General features: G+C 35.0%; 1 protein-coding gene across 1 annotated transcript in view; it reads left to right on the top strand.

The window, feature by feature from the left end:
• Window positions 1-23,672, top strand: part of SGCZ (sarcoglycan zeta) — a 477,798-nt gene that overhangs the window by 330,801 nt on the left and 123,325 nt on the right. The gene's annotated exons all lie outside the window — the stretch shown is intronic.

Here is a 23,672-nt window from a genome sequence, read left to right on the forward strand (position 1 = left end):
TTATGTAGCTTAAATGGTTCTCTATTTCAAGTCATCTTTTTCCAGTTCAGTATCACTTTTCCTATCAAAATATCAGCAAAACTCATCCTATAATACAGAGCAGTAGCACTATTAGACAGACTGAATGAATAAAATATAATGACACTGCTCGTGTTCACTGTTCCTTTCCCATGAGTTTTTGCTTATTGATCTTATATTCATTTTGAGGTCTTTTATCATCTTATGAAATGTAATACCTTCTCAGAACTCCTTAGCATTGGGACTGTACTTGATGGACACATGTACTCCAGTATGCATACTGTCAAGGATATTGCTTAGATCTATAACGGACTAAAAATTATCAAAATTACCTGGAAAATGGGAAAGGTTAAGGGGCACCCACACACCCATTAAAATTCAAATTAAATAAGAAAACAAATACATTTTAAAAGAAAACATAAAATGATATGCTCCATAAGACTTTAAGCTTTAGGAACTCACTTTAATTTCATTTTTTTTTTCTGAGTCCCTCCACAAAAGCCATTTAGATAGTCACTGAAAGAAGCTCAGTCTAGATCTTTATATTCTGTCATTCAATATCTTCCCTACACCACTTTCAGTGACTGTGTTATCCTAGATCCTAGTATTCTCTTCATGATCACTGGTCTGCCAGAACTGTGTTTCTGAGATTTACTCATAATTCATTTCATTTTTAACTCATTTCCTCAGACATCATGAATTTTGCTATTAGTTGCTTTGACCATAGACAACTAGAAGGGTTTCGAGTGATTCATATTTGCTTAGGATAAGATCCAAGCTCATTAGAATGGCCTATCATTTCCCCCATGATTTCCCCACTCTTCACTAGTTTTATCTCACAGTCTTCTCTGGAACACATTGTGTGGAGATGAATGTATTTCAATCCTCCATTTTGTTCTTCTTCTGGCTTTGCTTGGTCTCTTTCCACTACCACAAATGTCCTTCATTTCTTCTTGGGTCCATACATTCTCTTGGCTACCTCCTACACATTATTTAGCATTCAGTGCAAACATCATGTCTGGAAGAAAACCTTCCTTAACAATGCCCTTAGGTGAGTCACTTTAGTGCTTCCACAGAACTTGGTAACACATTGTATTTTTTCCACTCTATTGTACTCATTGTATTGTTCTCATTTCCACTCATTGTATTTTTTCCACTCCATCACATTAAATGTCTTACTCACCAAAATATAAGACCCTTACAGATTAGGACCATGTCTGGCAATAGTCTCTGTCTCCAGGTAATGGATCATTATATTTGGTTCAATTTATAAAAACTGGTAGTATTTCAGACTTTTGCATTTTCTTTAGCCTTTTTCAAGAATTGTAAGACCAACAAGGACTAGATAGTATTAGGACTGGCCAAAAAGTAAGTAGGACTCTTTGGTATTTGAATTTCAGCCACTTCTAGGAAAGAAATAATTGTTTAATCCTCTTTAAGAAAGGAAATGAGATAGGCACATAAATTCTATCAACTAAATTTTGACCTGATGTGTTCTATAAATATGATATAAACCCAAAATGACTTAACAGAGTGTCAGAACTGAGGACACCAAGAGCCTACTGCAGTAGGCTTTGGTTTTCAGAGTCATACTAGGTATTCAAGTTTGGTACCCAAAAGGAGTCAGATGAAATAGCCTGGGACAGGGGATTAGATAGATATATATATAGTGGTCCAACATAATTCCAATATACTCTTGCTGGCCTATGTATCCCTTCTGGAGTATTCTGAGAGCCATCTTAAAAGTGCCATTAGAATCAGACTTCTTAATGATAAATTTTAAAAAAATTTAAAATTTAAGATTAAATTTTTATTTTCTTTATTTTTATTTTATTTTTAAAAAGATTTATTTTCTTTATTTCTTAGAAAGAGAGAGAGCACAAGCAGGAGGGGCAGAGAAGAGGGAGATCTCATCACCCTGAGATCACAACCTGAGCCGAAAACCAAGAGTTGGAAGCTCAACTGACTGCACCACTCAGGTGCCTCAAGGCTCAAGTTTTTAAAAATAGGATAGTTTTGATGATTTGAGATAAGGAAGAAAGGCTTATCTTAAGTTCCTAGTACTTGGGACTTGACATAAAAACAATCCTTTTCTTCTCTTATGGATGGACATTGTCAGAGATAGGACACAGATATTTCAAAATACAAATCTTCCCAGTAGTATTCTTAATGATTTTTAAATCTTTTCAGAGGTATAAAACATAGTACTGTGCCTTTCTGTGTTGTTCTCTCCTAAACTGCCACACTTTCATTTGCATTCTATAATTGGTTTAAGGAAAGTTTCAAAATGCTATTATTATTATTATTTTTGCTATGTCATGTTTAGGAATACCACCACTTCCATTAGACACAAAGCACAATAATGAAAACAAAACTAAAGGAAAAAATATTCATATTTTCATGTGGGGCATTTCCCAGATGAATCTATCTTCTTATTCTTCAGGAAATGCTTATTTAATATTTAAGAGAAAAAAGTTTTCATTTTTTAGCCTATTATCATATATTTTAAAATTACCAGTGATTTTATCAAGAAAATGGAGGTTCATTCAATTCATCGTTGAGATAATGGAATTTGGTTTAGACTTCTACTAGATAACCATGTGATCCTCCAAGGAGTAATGCTGTCACAGATTGAATTCTCTCAGAAACTATATCCTGCATCTGCCTTCAGCTCAGGTCATGATCCCAGGGTCCTGGGATCAAGCCCCGCATCAGGCTCCCTGCTCAGCAGGAAGCCTGCTTCTCCCTCTCCCACTCCCCCTGCTTGTGTTCCCTCTCTCACTGTGTCTCTCTCTGTCAAATAAATTTAAAAAATCTTAAAAAAAAAAAAAACAACTGTATCCTATCCTGACTCTAAGTTCCTCTTTATTTTATTTTTATTTTTTTATTGTTATGTTAATCACCATACATTACATCATTAGTTCTTGATGTAGTGTTCCATGATTCATTGTTTGTGCATAACACCCAGTGCTCCACGCAGAATGTGCCCTCTTTAATACCCATCACCAGGCTAGCCCATCCCCCTACCCTCCTCCCCTCTAGAACCCTCAGTTTCTTTTTCAGAGTCCATCGTCTCTCATGGTTCATCTCCCCCTCTGACTTACTCCCCTTCATTCTTCCCCTCCTGCTATCTTCTTTTTCTTTTTTCTTAACAATGCTGCATTATTTGTTTCAGAAGTACAGATCTGTGATTCAACAGTCTTGCACAATTCACAGCGCTCACCATAGCACATACCCTACCCAATGTCTATCACCCAGCCACTCCATCCCTCCCACCCCCCACCACTCCAGCAACCCTCACTTTGTTTCCTGAGATTAAGAATTCCTCATATCAGTGAGGTCATATGATACATGTCTTTCTCTGATTGACTTATTTCACTCAGCATAACACCCTCCAGTTCCATCCACGTCATTGCAAATGGCAAGATCTCATTCCTTTTGATGGCTGCATAATATTCCATTGTGTATATATACCACTTCTTCTTTATCCATTCATCAGTCGATGGACATCTTGGTTCTTTCCACAGTTTGGCTATTGTGGACATTGCTGCTATAAACATTGGGGTGCACGTACCCCTTCGGATCCCTACATTTGTATCTTTGGGGTAAATACCCAGTAGTGCAATTGCTGGATTGTATGGTAGCTCTAGTTTCAACTGTTTGAGGAACCTCCATACTGTTTTCCAGAGTGGTTGCACCAGCTTGCATTCCCACCAGCAGTGTAGGAGGGTTCCCCTTTCTCCACATCCCTGCCAACATCTGTTGTTTCCTGACTTGTTAATTTTAGCCATTCTGACTGGTGTGAGGTGGTATCTCATTGAGGTTTTGATTTGGATTTCCCTGATGCTGAGCGACGTTGAGCACTTTTTCATGTGTCTGTTGGCCATTTGGATGTCTTCTTTGGAAAAATGTCTGTTCATATCTTCTGTCCATTTCTTGATTGGATCGTTTGTTCTTTGGGTGTTGAGTTTGATAAGTTCTTTATAGATTTTGGATACTAGCCCTTTATCTGAGATGTCATTTGCAGATATCTTTTCCCATTCTGTCAGGTGTCTTTTGGTTTTGTGGACTGTTTCTTTTGCTGTGCAAAAGCTTTTTATCTTGATGAAATCCCAATAGTCCATTTTTGCCCTTGCTTCCCTTGCCTTTGGCAATGTTTCTAGGAAGAAGTTGCTGCGGCTGAGGTCGAAGAGGTTGCTGCCTGTGTTCTCCTTTAGGATTTTGATGGACTCCTGTCTCACGTTTAGGTCTTTCAACCATTTGGAGTCTATTTTTGTGTGTGGTGTAAGGAAATGGTCCAGTTTCATTCTTCTGCATGTGGCTGTCCAATTCTCCCAACACCATTTGTTGAAGAGACTGTCTTTTTTCCATTGGACATTCTTTCCTGCTTTGTCGAAGATTAGTTGACCATAGAGTTGAGGGTCCATTTCTGGGCTCTCTATTCTGTTCCATTGATCTATGTTCTAAGTTCCCCTTCCATCATGCTTCAATTGATTAGGGTAGGACTAGATTACAAATAATGTACTTTTTTTTTATTTCAATGTGTTCGACAATAACACATCTTTCAGGAATATTTTTACCTTGAAAATTCGGTGATTTTTTTTTATACTACTTTTGCTTTCTCCTTCTGGGGGTTAACTGACTCCTCTGACAGTCTTAAAATCTCTTGTTGACTTTTGTTGCATTCTTTGTATATCCTAAAGAAAGAATTTGTACCCCCGTGAAACTGAATAATTTATTTGAAAATTTGTGGAGACTGTTACTCTATCTGAGGGTGAATACTCAACTTGAGAAGGGTTTGATCATTCTTTTTTGAGCCTTAGATTGCTGGTTTGGAATTCTCGGCATTACACTTTGGTCAATATATTGACAAGTAAATTTAAAAAAAAACTATAAAACATCTAGTTAGTCCAAATAGGCAGTTTATACTTGGGACTGATCCAAGGGAGCAGATTGGCTTTGCATTGTTCTACAGTGGGTGATAAAATTTTATGTTCAGTAAAACTTTTTAAGGGAGTAAACTCATTATAGACCTTCAGTTAATATCTAGCTATATCTATCTATGACCTATATGATCTTAATTTCCAAAGAAGTGTTTACATTAAGTCACTCTTTAATAATAAGAACATAAACTATCAAAATATTTATTTGCCTAAAAAATTTATTGAATCTATTTGTTTAGAGAAGGACCTTCTTTAAATATTTTACAAAGTATCTCCTACGCATTTCAGGTACCAGTTCAGTTGGCTCTGTGTTAGAAGCAAGGGAATACAATTCTGCTGGAGCAAGATATCTGATGGCTTAAGAACTTAGTGAAATTTAGGGGCGCCTGGGTGGCTCAGTTGGTTAAGCGACTGCCTATGGCTCAGGTCATGATCCTGGAGTCCTGGGATCGAGTCCCACATCGGGCTCCCTGTTTGGCGGGGAGTCTGCTTCTCCCTCTGACCCTCTTCCCTCTCATGCTCTCTTTCATTCTCTCTCTCTCAAATAAATAAATAAAATCTTTAAAAAAAAAAAAGAACTTAGTGAAATTTCATCTTGTAAAATGTGTCTTTGTTTACTAAAGGAACATAGTTTGCCCTTTGCTTAAACATTTCTGTGGGGCTACTTCTATTCATGTATCCTTTTAATAAGCAAAGTATATCTTTTATATATAGTATAATTGGAGTACCCCATGACAAACTGAAAATTGCGTTTGCTTTGTAAAAGGTAGTATTTCAAATTCATATACTGGAGGTTACATAAGGCTAAATGTCTCTTCATAACATAAATGACTAAAGTATAGAAGGTAGGGTTTTAGCACACTCTGGAATCAAACACAAAAATGCAACCAAGTATATGTCATGATGATGGTTAGGCTGCTTATTGAACATTTTGTAAGGTTAAAAACCTGCTCTTTGCCTTTGCATTATTTGTCTAATGATTTTTAGAAGTTAGGTTGCCAGCATGAAGAAGGCAAAGACGTATCATTGCAATAGTTTCTATAAACTGACCTATTTCTCATTCATTTCTATCATGCTGCACATAATTCTCATACTTGTAGATCACAAAATTTGTCTAAACGACCTGAGCATGTGGAAACTTGTTGAATGCCTATTTTCCCTGCTTGTAGGTAAACTAATCACAAGCATATCACATTGATCCAGTGAAACATTTACATTATTTTATGTTATATTGAATATACTCTGTAAGAACTCACTATCACATTATTCAGATAATTTTTGAATGCTGTTTATTAGTTGATATAATCTCAGCACTTAGTTTATTTGCAGAAGTAGTTAGCCTTGTGTTATGTTTCTTTCTATCCTGTCTGTTAATTCACTGGACATATAACCTGTGAACCTAGTGTTAATCTGTCACCTGTTCACTAACCTTGGCTCCTTCAGAATGTCAAGTGGATCTCTAGGTTAGTCTAAGGTTCTGCAGTGTGATTTTGACTTTGTTTTATTGCATAATTAGAAGATTCCCAGGAGATTAGGGATGTAGACAAGATGTGTAGAAGATTTCAGTGTACAGAGAACTAATGCACTGCTCCATATTTGTAATGAAATAGTCCAGCCTAGTTATTAACTGTATAACTTTGGTGTCCAGAGAAACTCTGAATTGAGAGAAAAAATGCACTTTTCTTCCTCACAAAAACGTGCCTATTTTTTAATTATTTACATTATAATCTTCATATGTGGACAAAATAGGATTTTGCTCACATTAACCTTAAGATATGGAAAGGATCGCTTAATATCCATTTTCACTGCTAGGATATAAGGTAATACTTTCAAAAATGTAACGTGATCTAATAATTAATGGTACTTTTTTTGAATAACACAAACTCACTACTTTGGATGTTTTATAGTTTAAAAGCCTACCTTCAGGGCACCTGGGTGGCTCAGTAGGTTAAGTAGCTGACTCTTGGTTTCAGTTCAAGGCATGATTTCAGGTTCACGAGATCAAGCCCCTCATGGGCCGCACTCAGCAGGAGTCTGCTTCTCTCCTTCTCCTCCTCCCTCTGTCCCTCCCCTACTCCTGCTCTCTCTCCTTCTCTCTTAAATAAATAAATAAATCTTTAAAAAAAGTAAAAGCCCAGGTTCAACCAAAATGTCTACAAGGTTCTTATTTAAAACAGCTATCAAAATCCTCTGCCATTTCATTGTTTAAAAGACACTGAAGCAAGTTATCTTTTTTTAATCTTGAATATATAGATATATCTATTTATCCTTGTCTACGTCTGTCTGTATTTAAATCTAGGCTTCCAGCATTGCTTCATATCAATTTAAATTATCACAGCATTTATTATCTCATGTTAAATATGTGCATATGCATATTAACATGATTTACACTATGATGCATTACTTTATTTTTCTATTTATCGCTAATTCATTCCAGAAAGTATAATGAAAATAACAAAAATGTGCACAACTGTAGCAACATATAAACAATAATACCAAAAAAATCAGGACTGGAAAAATTAAGACCAAAAGTAGGGCAAGATCAGAAAAAAATAAAATCCATCCTTGGACAGTTTTTATCTTACGGCTTCCATTTTGACTTCAAGAATAAAAAGCGGGGGCGGAAACATGGTTACATGATTTTAGTTTCCGAAGTAAAGGAATATAACCTGTTATTTAAAGAAAACAAAGATCTTCTTAGCATAAATGGCCAAATAAATTTGTTATGTAGAATTTCATAAGAAGATGATGAAGCAAAATAGTAAATGTTGTGAAAATAGTTTGAGGAATAACAGAAACATGTTTAATATGGTTTGATAGTGTGTCCCTGATAAAAATTGTGAGAGTTATTTTTAAATGCAGTTAAAATAAAATTGATATCTGGGAGGGATTGACACAGGAATAATCTTCTACATATGTCCAACTAAATCCTCACATAAAGAGTAGTCAGAAAAACATAACTTTCAAACAATCTTCTCTAAATATTTCTCTCAGTAAGATTGTAGTAGAAGTAAATATCAGACAGTCTGATGGTGCAGCTTCTGATGTAAGCCTGGAAGGATGACAATTCAAATTTGCCCTATGTGGGTGGATTCCTGTGATTGAGAAATAAGACAGACCATAAAGTTAACTGTGCAGTGTGAAAACCTAGGGATTCTCATCTGATGGATGAGAGGCATCCAGTGAAAGCAAAACCAGGTCTTCCCACATGAAAATATGGGTTTTATCTTTCTCTAAAGGTCATTGTTTTACGATTAAAAAACTTTCATGGAATCAAAAAAGAAAAGAGAGAAAGAGATTCACAAACTGGGTGTCAAAACTCATGGTAGGACTTAGAGAGTGATGTTACGTGAAGCATGAAGTGAGTTCTCTTAGGAGCTGATATTGAGTTCTGTTATCTTATAGAATGGTGCGGCTAGACTGCTAATAAGTTCCATGTAGGGATCTCCCTGACTACTACCCCCTGACTACTGTTATTGAATATATCTTTTTATTATTTTTTAAAAATTTTATTTATTTAAGAGAGAGAGTGTGGCAGAGGTGGGACAACAAGCAGACTCCACGCTGAGCACATAGCCCAACACAGGGCTCGATCCCATGATCCTGAGCTGAGAGCATGACCAGAGCTGAAATCAAGAGTTGGAGACTTAACCAGCTGAACCACACAGGTGCCCCTGAATGTACCATTTTAAAGGAGAGTCTGATAATAGAAACTCAAAGAGAGTCACAATAAGAGACATTTATGGCACCATATTTAGCCAATGATTATATGGCAAAATCCATGTCTTATGTATGTATCACTCATATCTTTCTTAGGTTATATCATAGACATTTTCATGAATGGAATAAAGCAAATATTTGGCTCCAAAATTATGGTAAAAATATAACTGTAGCATGGGATAAAACAAAAGCATTTTATATATCACATGCTTCAACCATCTATTAACTTCACCAATATGTTCCAAAGAATGTAGGGTTACACAAAGTAACTCTTGGAGGGAGGATATGATACAAAAAGCCATTTGATTTAGTTTTAGTAGAGACTTTTAGGCATGCTCTCTGAAAAGAGGGATCTCTAATAACTCTAATGGCTGGGTAACAGAATATTTTGCAAATTAGTTGGTTTCTGATTAGTTCTTTATTGCAGAATTGAAGGTGTACCTAATTGAGTATTTTCAGTTATAAGGTTGATTGATGATAAATCAGTGTGAAGGGACTTTTTTGGATAGACTTCAAAAAATAAGTAACATTCATATACCGAATTGCTTTATTTCTACCTACTCATGTATGTGAACAAGTTTCTCAATCCATGCATTACACAGCAGAAGTAGACTTTACTTCATGTTGAACCCTTTTTCATTCTAGCAATAAGTTATCTTTATCCACAAAGATGTATACCTGCTGTGGGTAGGGGGGATTACCTAAATTATTAAGAAAAACATTTCTAAAAGTTTGTGACAAATTCTTCTTGGTTTTGCATTACCTTTTTTAAATTTTTAATTGTGATAAGTATTTCTGATAAATTTATCCTTTTTTTTCCTTTTGATGATGATAAAGCAAATTTGTAGTATATTTTTTTTATCATTTGAATAGTAATCTTAATTTCCCTAAATCCAGAAGAATTTTTTCTTTAATCTGGTGTCATGTACTCGAGTAAGTAAGCTGAAAGGACAAGTGTGGTATACTTGATGTGGGGCTTAATGGAAGAGTTGCAGTTATTAGTAATGACAGTCTTAGTATGAACACGAGAGAGGCTATTGAAGGGTGTATGACAAGATCGTGGGAGGATAAAGCAAGAATCCAATAGTTCAGAGTACCAGAAGATCATCTCTGTGGTAACTGAAATCACTACGAATTATGACTGAAATGAGGGGAGAGAATGACAGTGAGTGAACCAAGAAATGGAGGCAAGAGTTGTGGATTATATAGTGTGATGACCTGGGATTCAAAAATTAGGAGGAGGAAAGAGGAGGAGAGAATTACTTGGAACTAGTTCTGAGACACATAGTGTCATATTAGATGCCTTCCCCATCTCCATGTCCATTGGAAGAGGGAGCAAAACCAGCTATAGTTGGGAGAGATAATAGGAACTCAATATATGATTCTTATAAATGTTGTTCAGTACTTCACTTCAAAGATGAGGAAGTTATTTTTAACTTTTTGCAAATTCATAGTTATGTAACTATGAAGAATTTTACAGTGCAAAATGTAAATAGATATTAATATAGATTAGTGCCCTACACTCTCTACAGCTTTATTAAGTTGATCATTCACATTTAGAATAATGAATTTCAGATATTACAAATTCCTCCTACAGATAAAAAGATTAAATTTTATCTTTCACTTTCTAAAATTTTAAGTATACACATTCATTCTACTTGTAAATATGTTTGGCAGAAAGGATGAAACAAAATCTTTTTAATCTTATGTATTAATAGAAATCATTAATGAGTACCAAATTAATATATTATTTTTGACATAACAATAGTGGGAGATTAAACAAAATTTAACAGCTGGATTCAATTTTAAAATCTGTGTTCTTTTTTTTTCTTTTTAACACTTCATTCATTCATTTCTACTGCTTCACTTATTGTTTGACATAAGTAGAAATTCTGGCTTCTTTCTTAGTGTTCAACATCTGGCTCCTGACAGCGTTAGGTCAGGCAGGCCTCAGGGAAGACAGCACAGTGAACTATTTGATTTGCCTGAATTTGGAAACAAATGCTCTAAATGAGTATATTTAAATTTCTTAGAGAGAGATTAAATGCTAATATTAAGGGAAAATATTTCTCCCTAAATATTTCTCTGCTTGCTTTTGTCAGACAATGACAATTTTATAACATAACATTTTTACTTTGTCTTTAACTGCTAGAAAAAAAAGTCAAAGTCAGGGTTCAACCCTAGCAACAAGCTTGTTGCAACAAGCAATAAGATATGTGTCTGGACACATTTATTTCTCATGTTTTAAAAGGCCTTTAATTCTGTTTATAAATTTTAGTGCCCAATTTAACATTGTGTTTAAGTTTATAACACACTTAACATCATTTGGAAGAAGTACCATCTTAATGAAAGCATAAGTATTTTATGTTTTGCTCCTCTGTGTGTTTGCTCTTCAGATGGCATCGGTCCTTTTTTTTTTTTAATAGAAAATAGAACAATTCAGAAAAACTGTAATACTTTTTATGTGTTAAAATGACTTCCAAAAATCCATAGAGTTCACTGATTTCTCATATCACAAATTCTGTGCTTTAATAGAAAAATCCCTTTAATTCTAATATTCACTATTATTAAATTGATTAATTTATTACATTTGGAACTTTTTAGCTGTTTCTACAGGCTTAATATAGATAGCTTACTCTGCAAAATAACGTTTTCTTTCTCTATGATTTAAAAAATACTTTTTGCATAATGGATCAACATTGAGACACAGATAAAGATTCTTTTCTTCATATATGAATTCCGCCAGTCTTTCTAGGAAATATTAAAATCTATTTTTAAGGATTAGACTAACTAGTAACCAAAATGAAAAGTATGTGCTCTGGTTACCATATAGCAATGTATCATAGCTGCTTATGACTTCACTTGTGATATTGCAATTTATAAACTCTGAATTTGCGAACATCCTTCCTTCACATAGGAGCACATACACACAAACATACTTACTTTTTAGAAGTATCTGATGTTTCCGGGTACTCACTTGTCTAACTTCAGGTCACTCACTATTCTATCCTTAAAATCAACATAGTTTATTTTACATTTGTTTTTTTTCTCAACCCTCATCTCTATACCTTAAGCTTCTTTTATATATCGTTGAGTAGTAAGTTTATTTTTTATATAAAAATGGCATATAATGAGAACTTTGACTTCTAGTAAATGTGTAGACTCTCTATTCTGAAATACAGTCCCACTGACAACCTAGATGTATGTAATTGAATTTTTTCACTTGAAAAAGGTAATGGAGAAACCATAAGTCCAAAAAAAAAGAGAGAGAGAGTTAAAAAAAATAGCGGGACATCACTGGGTGTTATACACAACTAATCACTTTGAACACTACATCAAAAACTAATGATGTGCTACTGTATGTTGGCTAACTGAACATAATAATAAAAATTAATTAATTAGTTAATTAAAAGTAGCAGGATATGAAAACTGAAATCAGAGTCTCCCATAATGATAATTAACAATACCTAGAACTTCAAACCATGGGAATTAATAACCAGCTGAATAGCATAAGGAACATCAGGCCATTATGGTTACAAATGGTTACAAATACTGTGTCCTTTGAAAATTTGTAAATGTTGTCCTGAGCCTTTTGAATTCATATCTTCCCAGACAAGCACTGTCCTCCAGTGCCTAGCAGGAGCAAATACAAATCTTCTCCAGAAGGATGCTTCCTTAATCCAGGCTCCTGGAAATTCTCATATGTTGACCATGAGCTGAAACAACAGACAATAAAAAGAAAACCTGGGAATGGGCCAACACAAGACAAATTCAACACAAACAATGATTCACTAATTTAGACCTCTAAATTACTTTAGCAATTAGAATTTTCAGATACAGAATATTAAAATGATATCTATAATAATGTTTAAGAAACAAATTGGAATAAGAAAGCAAATAAAAAACAATAACATAAATATAATTGACCAGTCAGATGTGAAAAAATAACCAAATTTCTTAATAAAAGATACACCAGTGAACTGATAACTCAGTGGATAGCTTAACAGATGACTAACACCACTGAAAGGAGGAATACATACACAAGGGTGGAAGCCCTAAGCCAGCAGGTAGCACAGAGACAGGGAGATGGGAAATAGGAGACAGAGTTAAGAAAACATACAGATAGAATGAAAGAATGTATATTCCATACCTAAAGGAAATTCTGCGTGGAAATGATGTAAACAATGAAGTAGAGGCACTATTAAAAAGATAATGGATGACTGTTTTCGCAAAACTGGTAAGACAGGAGTCATCAGTTTCTAGAATTAAGAAGTATCCTAAGCAAAGTTTTATAAAGTGAAATTTATACCTAGATTTATCATAATTAAATTATTTTTATATGAATTCTTATATTTAAAAATGTATATCAAGTTAACACTATATTTATTTAAAAATCATTCAAAAATAAAATCATGATATTAGCACTATTTTGAAAATGTTGGATGCATAGTTGCTATAACGTTGAGATCTGAAATCCATCAGAGATTCATTCTTTAGATCAGACGTCAATAAACTGTGCTTGCAAATGTCTGCCTTCTTTTTTTTTTTTTTAATAAGATTTTACTGCAGTACAGACAAGCCCATTCATGTCTTGCTTGTGGCTACTTTTGAGCTACAGAAGCAGAGTTGAATAGTTGGAACAGCAACTGCATGGTCTGTAAAATCTAAAGAATTTACTATCTATCCCTTTAAGGAAAAGTTTGCTGATCTCTCCTCTAGATGAAGCCAATTTGATTAAGTACTCCTAAGAGAAAAATACATTGTTAAATATCATCATCGTTAAGTAAATATCATCACCGTTAAGTATATCATTTAACAGATCAATCTGTAGCATCGTAACATTCTGAAAGTATATCCGTGTTATAAGAAATGTCAGTATGATTATTAAAGGAGAGGAATATGGAGAAAATTTAAGACAGGGAGGGAGGACTTGCACAGGGCACAGCGGTGAGGAGGCCTTGGGTGGACACCCTGGGACAGTCACGTCCTTTTAGAAGAAAATGAAAGGGTGTTATTGTATCAGAATAAGCACACTTCTGTTAACAAATAACTCTGGTATCTCATGGGTTAATTCAAGTACAAAAACTACTTATCTGTCACTTCACAATCTGGTGGTGTTGATATGACCAGTGTCTCAGATCTGCACAGACATTTAGAGACCTAGGTTTTCTCCATGAGTCGTTCCACAACACGTGGGGCATCTGACGGAGAAGTTAGCACGTGGCTGGAAGGCTTTTGTAGTCCAGGCCTGCAAATGTCTTTTATCACTTCTGTTTATCTTTCTCTGACGACAACTTCATCATTGTTGGTTGTACAACCATATCATCTACAAGAAAGATCAGAAAATGTAGCCTGGCTGCCATGTGCACAGGAAAAAGTGTTGTGGGTTAGTGAGCAATCTTTTCCATGGAGGTTGGGAAGAAGAGGGCAAACACATTCTAATTTATAAATCTGTGGGTTAAACATAGGCTTGCCGTGCTATGGGGGGATAGTTCAAAAATAATTTTTTGAGACAGCTGTAATTTTCTGTTTGATCTATGGGTTCAGGCCACACTGCAGATTTAGAAGCTTCTAGCTAGTAGCTGTCTATTCCTACACCTCAGCCAAACAGATCCCATACTATTCAGTCATCTGCAGACCAGTACCATGGTATCACTTGGGATCTTGTTAGGCATGAAGAATCTCAGGCTTCACTCTGATCTGCATGTAGAAAGATCGTAAAATGATTTGTATGAGCATTACAAATTTCTGAGCATCAGATTAAGGTAATTTCTCTAGTCATGTCATGTGCTAATTGGTCTGACATATTCTAAATGTTCCTCAATGTTCACTGACCACAGATGCTATAGTTACCATTTTTATATACCTAAAAATATCATTAATTTTATATTTCTTCTAGCCCCAAAACCTGTCATCATTAGATTTTCCTATTAAGAGACCAAGGATTATTCTTTATATTATCTTAGCATGAAAAAAATGTCAGAAATTTGAAAGTGCTGTAATCCTTTGAAAAAGTAATCCCAGGGATACTTTCCACCCTTTTATTTAGTTGACAAAGAAAGGATGAAAATCGCCATAGGTTTCCAAAGTAATGATTACACAAATTGAGGGAGGATTTATTCATATATATATATATAACATATATATATTTGCACATCAAATATAGCAAAGGTATGACAATAATTAGCAAAATGCTTCAAAGCATAGAATATCATAGATAATTATAAAAGCACAATAAATGTTATCTGTAGGGTCGGTTTGTTGCTTAATATTCATATACATATTTTTACCATGTTCCTTTAGTAATTAATATGGGTAATATATTAGGTTCTCATGGCTTAACTCAAATACAAAAATTATGTACACAAAACTTATAACTTATATATAGGTTTTCTCTATCTCTCCCTCTAAAATATAGATAGTATTATATTATATAACATAATTATATGTTATATATAATTACATATTTATTTTAAGGAATTGGCCCACATAGTTATGGATGCTGAGAAGTCCCAGGATCTGCAGTCAGACCCAGCTAGAGACCCGGGAGAATGAATGGTATTCTTCTAGTCCAAATCCAAAGACCTGAGAACCAGAATAGTTGGTGGTATAAAGTCCAGTCTGAGTTTGAGTCAGATAGCAGAAGGCTGATGTCCCACTTCAAAGACATTCATGCAGAGAGAGCAAATTCTCTTACTCACCCCTTTGGTTCCATTCAGGTCTTCGATGGATGGATGAGATGAACCCACACTGGGGAGGGCAACCTGCTTTATTCATTCTACCAACTTTAATTTTAATCTCATTTAAAAACACCCTGATAGACATACCCAGAATATTGTTTAAACAAATATCTGAGTATCCTGGGGCCCCATTAATTTGATACATGAAAGTAACCATCATAGGTATTATGACCCTGTTACACTTATTTAATTTTATAACCAATTGTTTTTCTTGTTATCTATTTTGTCATTCCACTATCTTTGGTCACTATGGAAAAATGTTTGTCATAATCATCATATTTCTGATTTCCCTAATCTGTTTCTGCATAAACACAGTAACAGCATAGATGCATGTGTGCCCGCATACACACACACCCACACACACACACACACACTCAACTAAAAAGTTGATCCTGATATTTCAGATACTTAAAGGCCTTCATCAGCCAACTAACTAGATTTTAAGAGAAAGATTTGTTGTTATTGCTGTTATTGTTGCTCTTTTTAACTAGAAGAAACTTAACTAATATCAATGAAGATATTTCTATGGGAAATCATCCAATAAATGATTTTGATTTTTCTTTTAACTTCTCTATTCCTATTCCCTTCCTCAACAAAGGCATTTCTTGGAAAGTTACATACCTCTTATCTGAGAAAGGTGAATTTTTTATTAAGTGTACAGCAATTTTTAAATTTTAGATTCCACAGACTTCTTATCCTTTCTCTAGTGCCAATATCTCTTTTTTTTTAAGATTTTATTACTTATTTCAGAGAGAAGGAGAGCATGAGTGGGGGGAGGAGCAGAGGGAGAGAGAGAGAGAGAGAGAATCCCAAGCAGACTCCACTCCAAGCACAGAGCCCAACGTGGAGCTCGATCCCACGACCCCAAGATCATGACCTGAGCTGAAATCAAGAGTTGGCACTTAACCGACTGAGCCACCCAGGTGCCCCTCTCTAGTGCCAATTTCAAGCAAGGTAAAAGAAAAATAATGTAATTGAGACTTAGCTTCTTGCTTAACTCTCTATTTTTCCTCATCTCTGCATTTATAGAACATAAAGTCTGTTTCATATGCAAATACACATGTGGCATACCATGTAGCATTTTGTTACAGAAGAAGTGGGAGAGGCTTTGTACGGTGCTTGTTCGGAAATACCTACCCATTCACCATTGAATAGTTCCATTCCTAGAAGACTGAAATAGTTCCTTGTTCCGTATAAATAAATGATTTAAAATAATTAATTCCATTAATTTTTTAGGACATATGAACTGGTTAAGCAGAAGATATTTACATACACTCTAAAGTTTCTGCCCATCAAAGTGAGCACAATTTATGTATTCTATGAGGCAGCACCCAGTTTCCTTACCCCATCAGTGGGGTGTATGTCTTTCAGGCTCTTGTTTAGGCAGAGAATGAACAGGTTGACACCCTCAAAACTATTATGAGGGCAAGATCAGCCTGAAGAAAGACTGAAGGGGCAGCCGGAGGGACAAAGTGACAACTCAAGAAAGAGATGGAAAGAGGAAACTATTTTCCTGGGGCAGCAAGTGTCCCCTGAGAGGAAAAGAGGCATCTCTGGGAATTTAGTGTCATCTGGTTAAAGCAACAGTGGCCTTTCATTGATCTGCATCTTCGTTGCCGTAGGTAAATATAATACTTTTCCCTTTTAGGATACTGATTCAAGAAGCAATCATTTTCTAAGCCTATCCATGGGTAAAGTTTGGGTTGGAGCAATTTGGATGATAAGAGGAAGTGGCAGGTTACCGAAGATTCCCTGTAAATGGAACTGTATATGCAGGGAACTGCTCCCTGTGGCATTATTCTGAAGACACACTCCTCGCTAGCAGTTGGGATAAGGATTCCCTCAGGAGGAGTATGTCTAGGCTACTGGTTTACTACGTAGCTTTAAAGAGACAGGAAGGAGCCAGAAGGGCCATCAGAAGTCATAGATCATTCTCACAAGATATTCTTTGCAGGAAACTCCATGACTTGATAATTTATAGCAAAAAAAATAATGAAAATGAAGAATTCTCAATAAAAGTGTTGGAATAGAAACCCAGAAAAGCTGATTGGTGAATACATGCTCTCTTCCCTTCACTACTTCACATTCAGGTTAAAATGTGAGCACTGAGAATTTGAGGAGGTCACTTTAACATCTGTAGATAGATTCCTTTTCATGATCAGTACTTCTTCTACCTTTAAAATACAAATTTCAACAGTTAAATGCTTTGCATTCTGAAATAAAATTTCAAGTAATTGTTTTCTTAACCAGAGAATTAAAATATTACCTGTTTTTCAGCTTCTTAAGTGGGTCAAACACTTAGGGAAAGGAATGAAGTCTGCCTGGTTCGGAGAGATGTTATGACTATAAATCACATCATAATGTGATATGACTTGTTCCACTTCCATGGCTTTTTAGAAACCTTGCTCCCGGGGGGGGGGGGGGGGGCGGAAATGTTGCAAGAGCTTGGTAAGTTCTGTGTGGCCTGAACACAAATCCAGGTAAACACAGGTAGCCTGAGTGCATTATGTTGTAAATGTGCTCAGTTCAGTTCATTCACTCAGCAGCATTTATTGACCCTGAACTAGGTGCCAAGCATGGCACAAACTATGCTTTCAAAAGGCAGCATGAGTAAAGGAAAATGACAACACCCGTGCTTTCAGGACAGTCCAGTGTAATGGAGGATATAAACAAAGGAATGATCAAAGCAAAGCAAAGCAAAAAAATCTCGTGACAAGTACCATGATAAACATCAACACTGATTGAGGAACAGGAGAGTGGAAGGTGAATTTTAATGCTGGAAGAGCAGGAATGCTTCAGAAATGATGCAACTTTGAGCTGGAACTTGAAAAATATAATTTTGCCAGTTACAGAGAAGTGGATAAGAATCTCAGGCATGGGGAACAGAAGATGAGAGGGCACAGAAGTAGCATATTTTCAGAAACATGGGAAATCTGGGTCATTTTTGCATGGTGAAGTGATATGAAATAGAGCTACACAAGCAGAGTTGGATCCTATCATAAAGTACCTTGTATGTTATGAACGTGAATTTTTTTCCATGCTGGGAATGAGGAAACAATAAGTGTTTTAGTTTGTTCTGTTTCAATTCGAGCATGCCGATATTTTAAAAAAATGTTTTAGAAAAATAACAGTGGATATGAAGAATCAATGTAAGGAAAAGGTGGTTGTTGCGACGTGAGCTGTGAGTCTGTTACAGGAGCGGTCACAGGAAAGACAAGAAAGGGTATACTTAAGGGACACTACTAACATAGCTGACTGAATATTGAGGAGAAGGGAGATAGAGAATTTTGAGGGTAATGGAAGCTTATTGCAAAGTTGTATAATTTCAGTCAGTGAGGATAAGAAACCTCGCCTGGTAAAACTCAGGTCGAACTGTACAAATTCAAGCAATGACATGCCAAATGCATGCCATTTACACCAAACAATACAGATCATTAATTATGTTCTCTTTTAGGAAGCAAGTAGGGTGGGTGATACATTCTAAAATATGGGTGCAGAGGGCAGTTCAGGAATATATACTCTTGCTCTAGAACCTGAGAAAACAGAATGAAACAAAATGAACCAGACTCTTACTGAAACGTGGGTGACGGCAGTGTGGAGGTCACGTCTTCTGTTCTAAGACAGTGTATGTATCAGATTGTCCTTTTAATTTTAAATTATACTTTATGCACTTACTTTTAAATTTATTTTCACATTTTTTTTTAAATTTGTTTAAATTTATTCATTTGAAAGAGAGAGCAGAACAAGCAATATTATTAAAATTTCCATACTACTCAAAGCAATATACAGATTCAGTGCAATCCCTATCAGAATTCCAATGGCATTTTTCATAGAAATACAACAAACAATCCTAAATTGGTATAGAACCACAAAAAAAAAAAAAAACCTAGCCAAAGCAATCTTGGCAAAAAAGAATAAAGCTAGAGACATCATATGCCTTGATTTCAAACTATATTACAAAGCTATAGTTCTCAAAACAGTATGGTACTGGAACAAACACAGACACATAGCTCAATAAAACAGAATAAAGTGCCCAGAAGTAAGCCCCCACACACATGATCAATTAATTTATAACAAAGGAGCCAAGAGTGAAATAAGTCAATCAGAGAAAGACATGCATCACATGACCTCACTGATATGAGGAATTCTTTTTTTTTTTTTAATTTTTTTATTGTTATGTTAAATTTTCACATTTTGATCTGACATTGTAGAAAGCCTAAAAGCGAATCACCACCAGAGAGGCAGTATCTCATAGTGGTTGACGAGGGAGATTCTAGACCCAAATTGCTGGGTTCAAATATTTGCTCTGTCATTTATTACCCATGTTGGTTCAGAGCAAGTGACTTATACTTTCTTTGCTGGAGGTTATTCATTTGTAAAATAGAAATGATAGTAGCTAGTACTATTATTAGTAGAATACTATAATTACATTGGGGAATAAATCATAAAAGCAAAACACTAATAGGACTTTTAGCAAAGGCTGGCTGCTAATCTGAGCATTTTGTATATATCATCCCATTAATTCCTTACAAAAAGCCCACAAATTATGTATTATTACCCTATTTGCAGATAAAGCAATCATGGTTCAGAGATGTTGAGTGACTTGCCAAGTGAAGCAGAAAGTATTTGGCAGACGCACTACTTGAACTCAAACAGGGGGTGCATTGTCTGTCTTGCAACCAGTTTATTTCTTGATTCTGTCATGGGTGGTTTTATTTTAAGCTACTAAGTAGATGAGCTCATACATGTAAATGTTCAGAACAGAGTCTGGCAAGAGTAAGTGTCAGTAGGCACTAGCTGTTATGACTACTATTTCTACAACTTAATAGGTATGGAAGAAAGAATGAAATGCCTCATATACATACAACACTTTACGTGTATACAGAAACAGTCTCTTCTCATCAGTATTACTTACACTTTGTGAGAAACGTCTTACTACTAGTAACGTTCTCTGTTGTTGTTGCTGTTGTTGTTTTGTGGTTAATTGTCTAGCTTTATGTGGTAGGTTATGAACTCCATAAGAAAAGAATGTTTGTCCCCTTGTTTCTGTTTTTTACCTAGTAACTAGCAAAGAGCTAGACACATTACAGGTTATCAGTAAATATGTAAGATAAACAAAGGTGGACACAATAAAAATGAGAAGAAAGGAATGTTTTTTGTTTTTGTTTTTGTTTTTACCTTATTCACATGCACTGTCTCTGACAAAAACATTGAAATAAGAAGGACATATTGCATCATTTTTCTAAAACCATTAGCAAGGTTCCAATCAGTCCCTTGGTGTAAAGAATGTGTGCATGAAAGAATCATAAACAGGGGCTTTCAGGCCCACTTAATGGTACCATTGCTTTTCTCCCTGAGTCTCCCACCCGCTTTGTCTCAAGAGTAGCTAAGAAGGCAAATAGGTTTCCTAGAGTTACAACCGAGATGCAGGGCAACTCCAGAACACTGTGTTATACCTGCCAGGAGATTTCCTGGTTTGGGAGGACAGATATTTGAATCAAAAGATGAAGATTTTTTTTTCTCCAAAAAGAAAAGATATCTATATTACTATATTGTGCAGAATAATGTGCTACCCACTTACTTACCCTCACACAGAATTTATATGTCTTATTCCTCCTCCATGAGATAACACTACCAAATAAGTTTCTCCCCTTGATATTCTCAGCAAGAATAAGCTCTACGAGAGTACTGCTATGCTTCTTTTAATATCTGAAATTAGACACTAGCCTTCAAAATCTTGGAATACAGGAATATAAGACAAAGGACTGTAAGGAGGGAATGTAGAGCAGAGTGTGGAAAGCAATGATTTCTTAGTGGAAATTATTTTCTTACACATAGACCTTTGCAGAAATGAACACAAGAAAGGAGATATAAGGCATTCTTAAATGTCAATCTTTTTCTTTGGAAAGAGGTAGTTTCTTGGTACTAATTTTTACCTAAAAAATGTGTTTAGTATTAGATTTATAGATTGCTGGGGATTCTATCTTCTTTGGATGTTGCTATCATTTTTATCATGTAGGTTTTTATCACATATGTATATTTGAATTAGTACTGAGTGGGTGTTATATAACAGGTCATGCATGAGCCATGGTTCTAAGCCCCAGAGATGTCACTGTCCTGATATATAATGCAGAAACCATAGTGTGATTTTTCAGTGAAGATGATTAACTTACATGCATTACCTTCTGTTTAACAAAAATATTTACTTGTTTTCTTTAAGTTTGTTTATTTAATCTCTGCACCCAAGGTGGGGCTCAAACTCACGACCCCAAGAGCAAGAGTTGCATGATCTTCTGATTGAGCCAGTCATGCACCCAAATAGTTACTTGTTTTCATTCAGCTCACCTAATTATATGTTAACAAGTCAGTATAACATAATAATATAGTAATGTTTACGTGAATACAGCGTACAGAATTGTTCATTATTCCTGATAGCTATATGCTTGGAGTTTTAGTAAAAGATTGCTATTTTTATCATAGTGAAGTTTTAATTTAGATATAAATATTTAATTCTGAGGGGAAATTTAGTGGACTCATGGGAAGAAAAGGGATGAATGCTGGGGAAGAACCTCATTTCTGTGGTTACAGTAAGGGAACAGTAGATTAAAATGTTGTAAACAAAAACATATGATTAGGTTTTTTACTTGTAACTCAAGTCTGTCTACTAAACCAGATGAAATTCGTATTGCCTTTTATAATGGACTAGTCTCTCATCTTAAAATATTTGGTAAGACAATAATTATTTTAATATACTTACATAGTCCTGAAATTACACAGTGTTAATGGTTATGCTTTTTTTATGCTATAGTTCACAGAAATTTAGGTTTAGCAAAGCAAAGCAAAGCATATATTGTCATCAACTTTTAAAAATCTAAACATTAATTGTACATGTTATTTTATAAAAATATTAAAACAGTCTGAATTAAAATTCAACCAATGTATTTTTATGGTGTTTTGAACTGCAAGTTACTTTATAGGCTTTTGCTGTTTCTTACATTCATATTAATTTTATTGGATTTAAAACCCCCTTTTGAAATGCATGAGTCACATGTAATTAATTCTACCACCTTGAAATAGAATCTGTGTCTGCTTTTAAGAACCCTGTACTTTGTGCAGTATCTTTACTGGATATAATTGCATGTAGTCCTTCCTTAGTCCATGACCCATACTGTAAACAGAATTCAAACACATTGCTCAAAAGGAAAGATGGAATTAACTTAAAATACATTAGATATTTTCAAAAGATGGATGATTGCAGCATAGAAATAGCTATGGAAAAAACACTACAAATGTATTTTTTTTTGAAATGTATAGATAACATTTTTGATTTGTGGCACAAAGAAAGGAGTTGTAGTAAGAAAGAGAATGAAATTAACTATAGTGGTTTTGGCACAACCAAGTCTCACTTTACAGAATAAACATATTCTTCAAAACGTGGAAAATTAATTTAAAAAAATCAAATCTTAATTTACCCATAGTATTAAAACCCACTTTTAAAAGAAAGCGTGCACGCACGCAGTGTGTGTGTGTGTGTGTGTGTGTGTGCGTGTGTGTATGTGTACTTCTTTACTCAGTGCTTTGTATCTAGTCAGATGTGGTACAAATCAACTTTAGGAAAAAGTCTATAAAGTCCTTCTATGTATCTCTGAGTCACAAATCTCAAATCCTAATCTTGAAAGAGTTTTTATATCGCTTATATATAAAAACACTTGTGTATTTACATTGACATAGAAGTGACATACCACCTAGATCGTGAGGATGGTATTGGGAGAGATTTTCATAGAATTTTTTTACCTGGATTAAAAGCTCCATGAGGGCAGATGTTGTTCTGTTTTGATCACTGAGATGTCCCAAACCTCTAGAACATTATAGCCTGCATAGTGAGCACTCAGAAATACTTGATGAATGAATGAATGGACAGTTTGTAAATGATCACCTTGCTTATGTTTTAGATCATAAAAATGAAAATCTAGGCAGCTGTAAATTACTTGTCTGATGCAGTGGTGGCAAAAGCTCAACATGCAGGTTCTGAAGGCCATATCCTTCAATAAATTATTTCACTGTTAAATGCTAAATTAGTGATAAAAGTAAACATCTAACCAAAGTTAGATATTCTAAATGAGAATTTCCAGGCAAACATCTTATAGTCTTATATTTTATGTACCTCCCTACATAAGCCATTCTATAATTTACAGGGCATTTCCACGTGAGGTAAATAAACAAGCTAATATAATTTATTATGAAAAGTTAT

This window comes from Callorhinus ursinus, unplaced genomic scaffold (assembly GCF_003265705.2).
Source record: "Callorhinus ursinus isolate GAN/ISIS: 27379988/994484 unplaced genomic scaffold, GSC_fseal_2.0 scaffold17, whole genome shotgun sequence".
NCBI classification, from domain to species: Eukaryota; Metazoa; Chordata; class Mammalia; order Carnivora; family Otariidae; genus Callorhinus; species Callorhinus ursinus.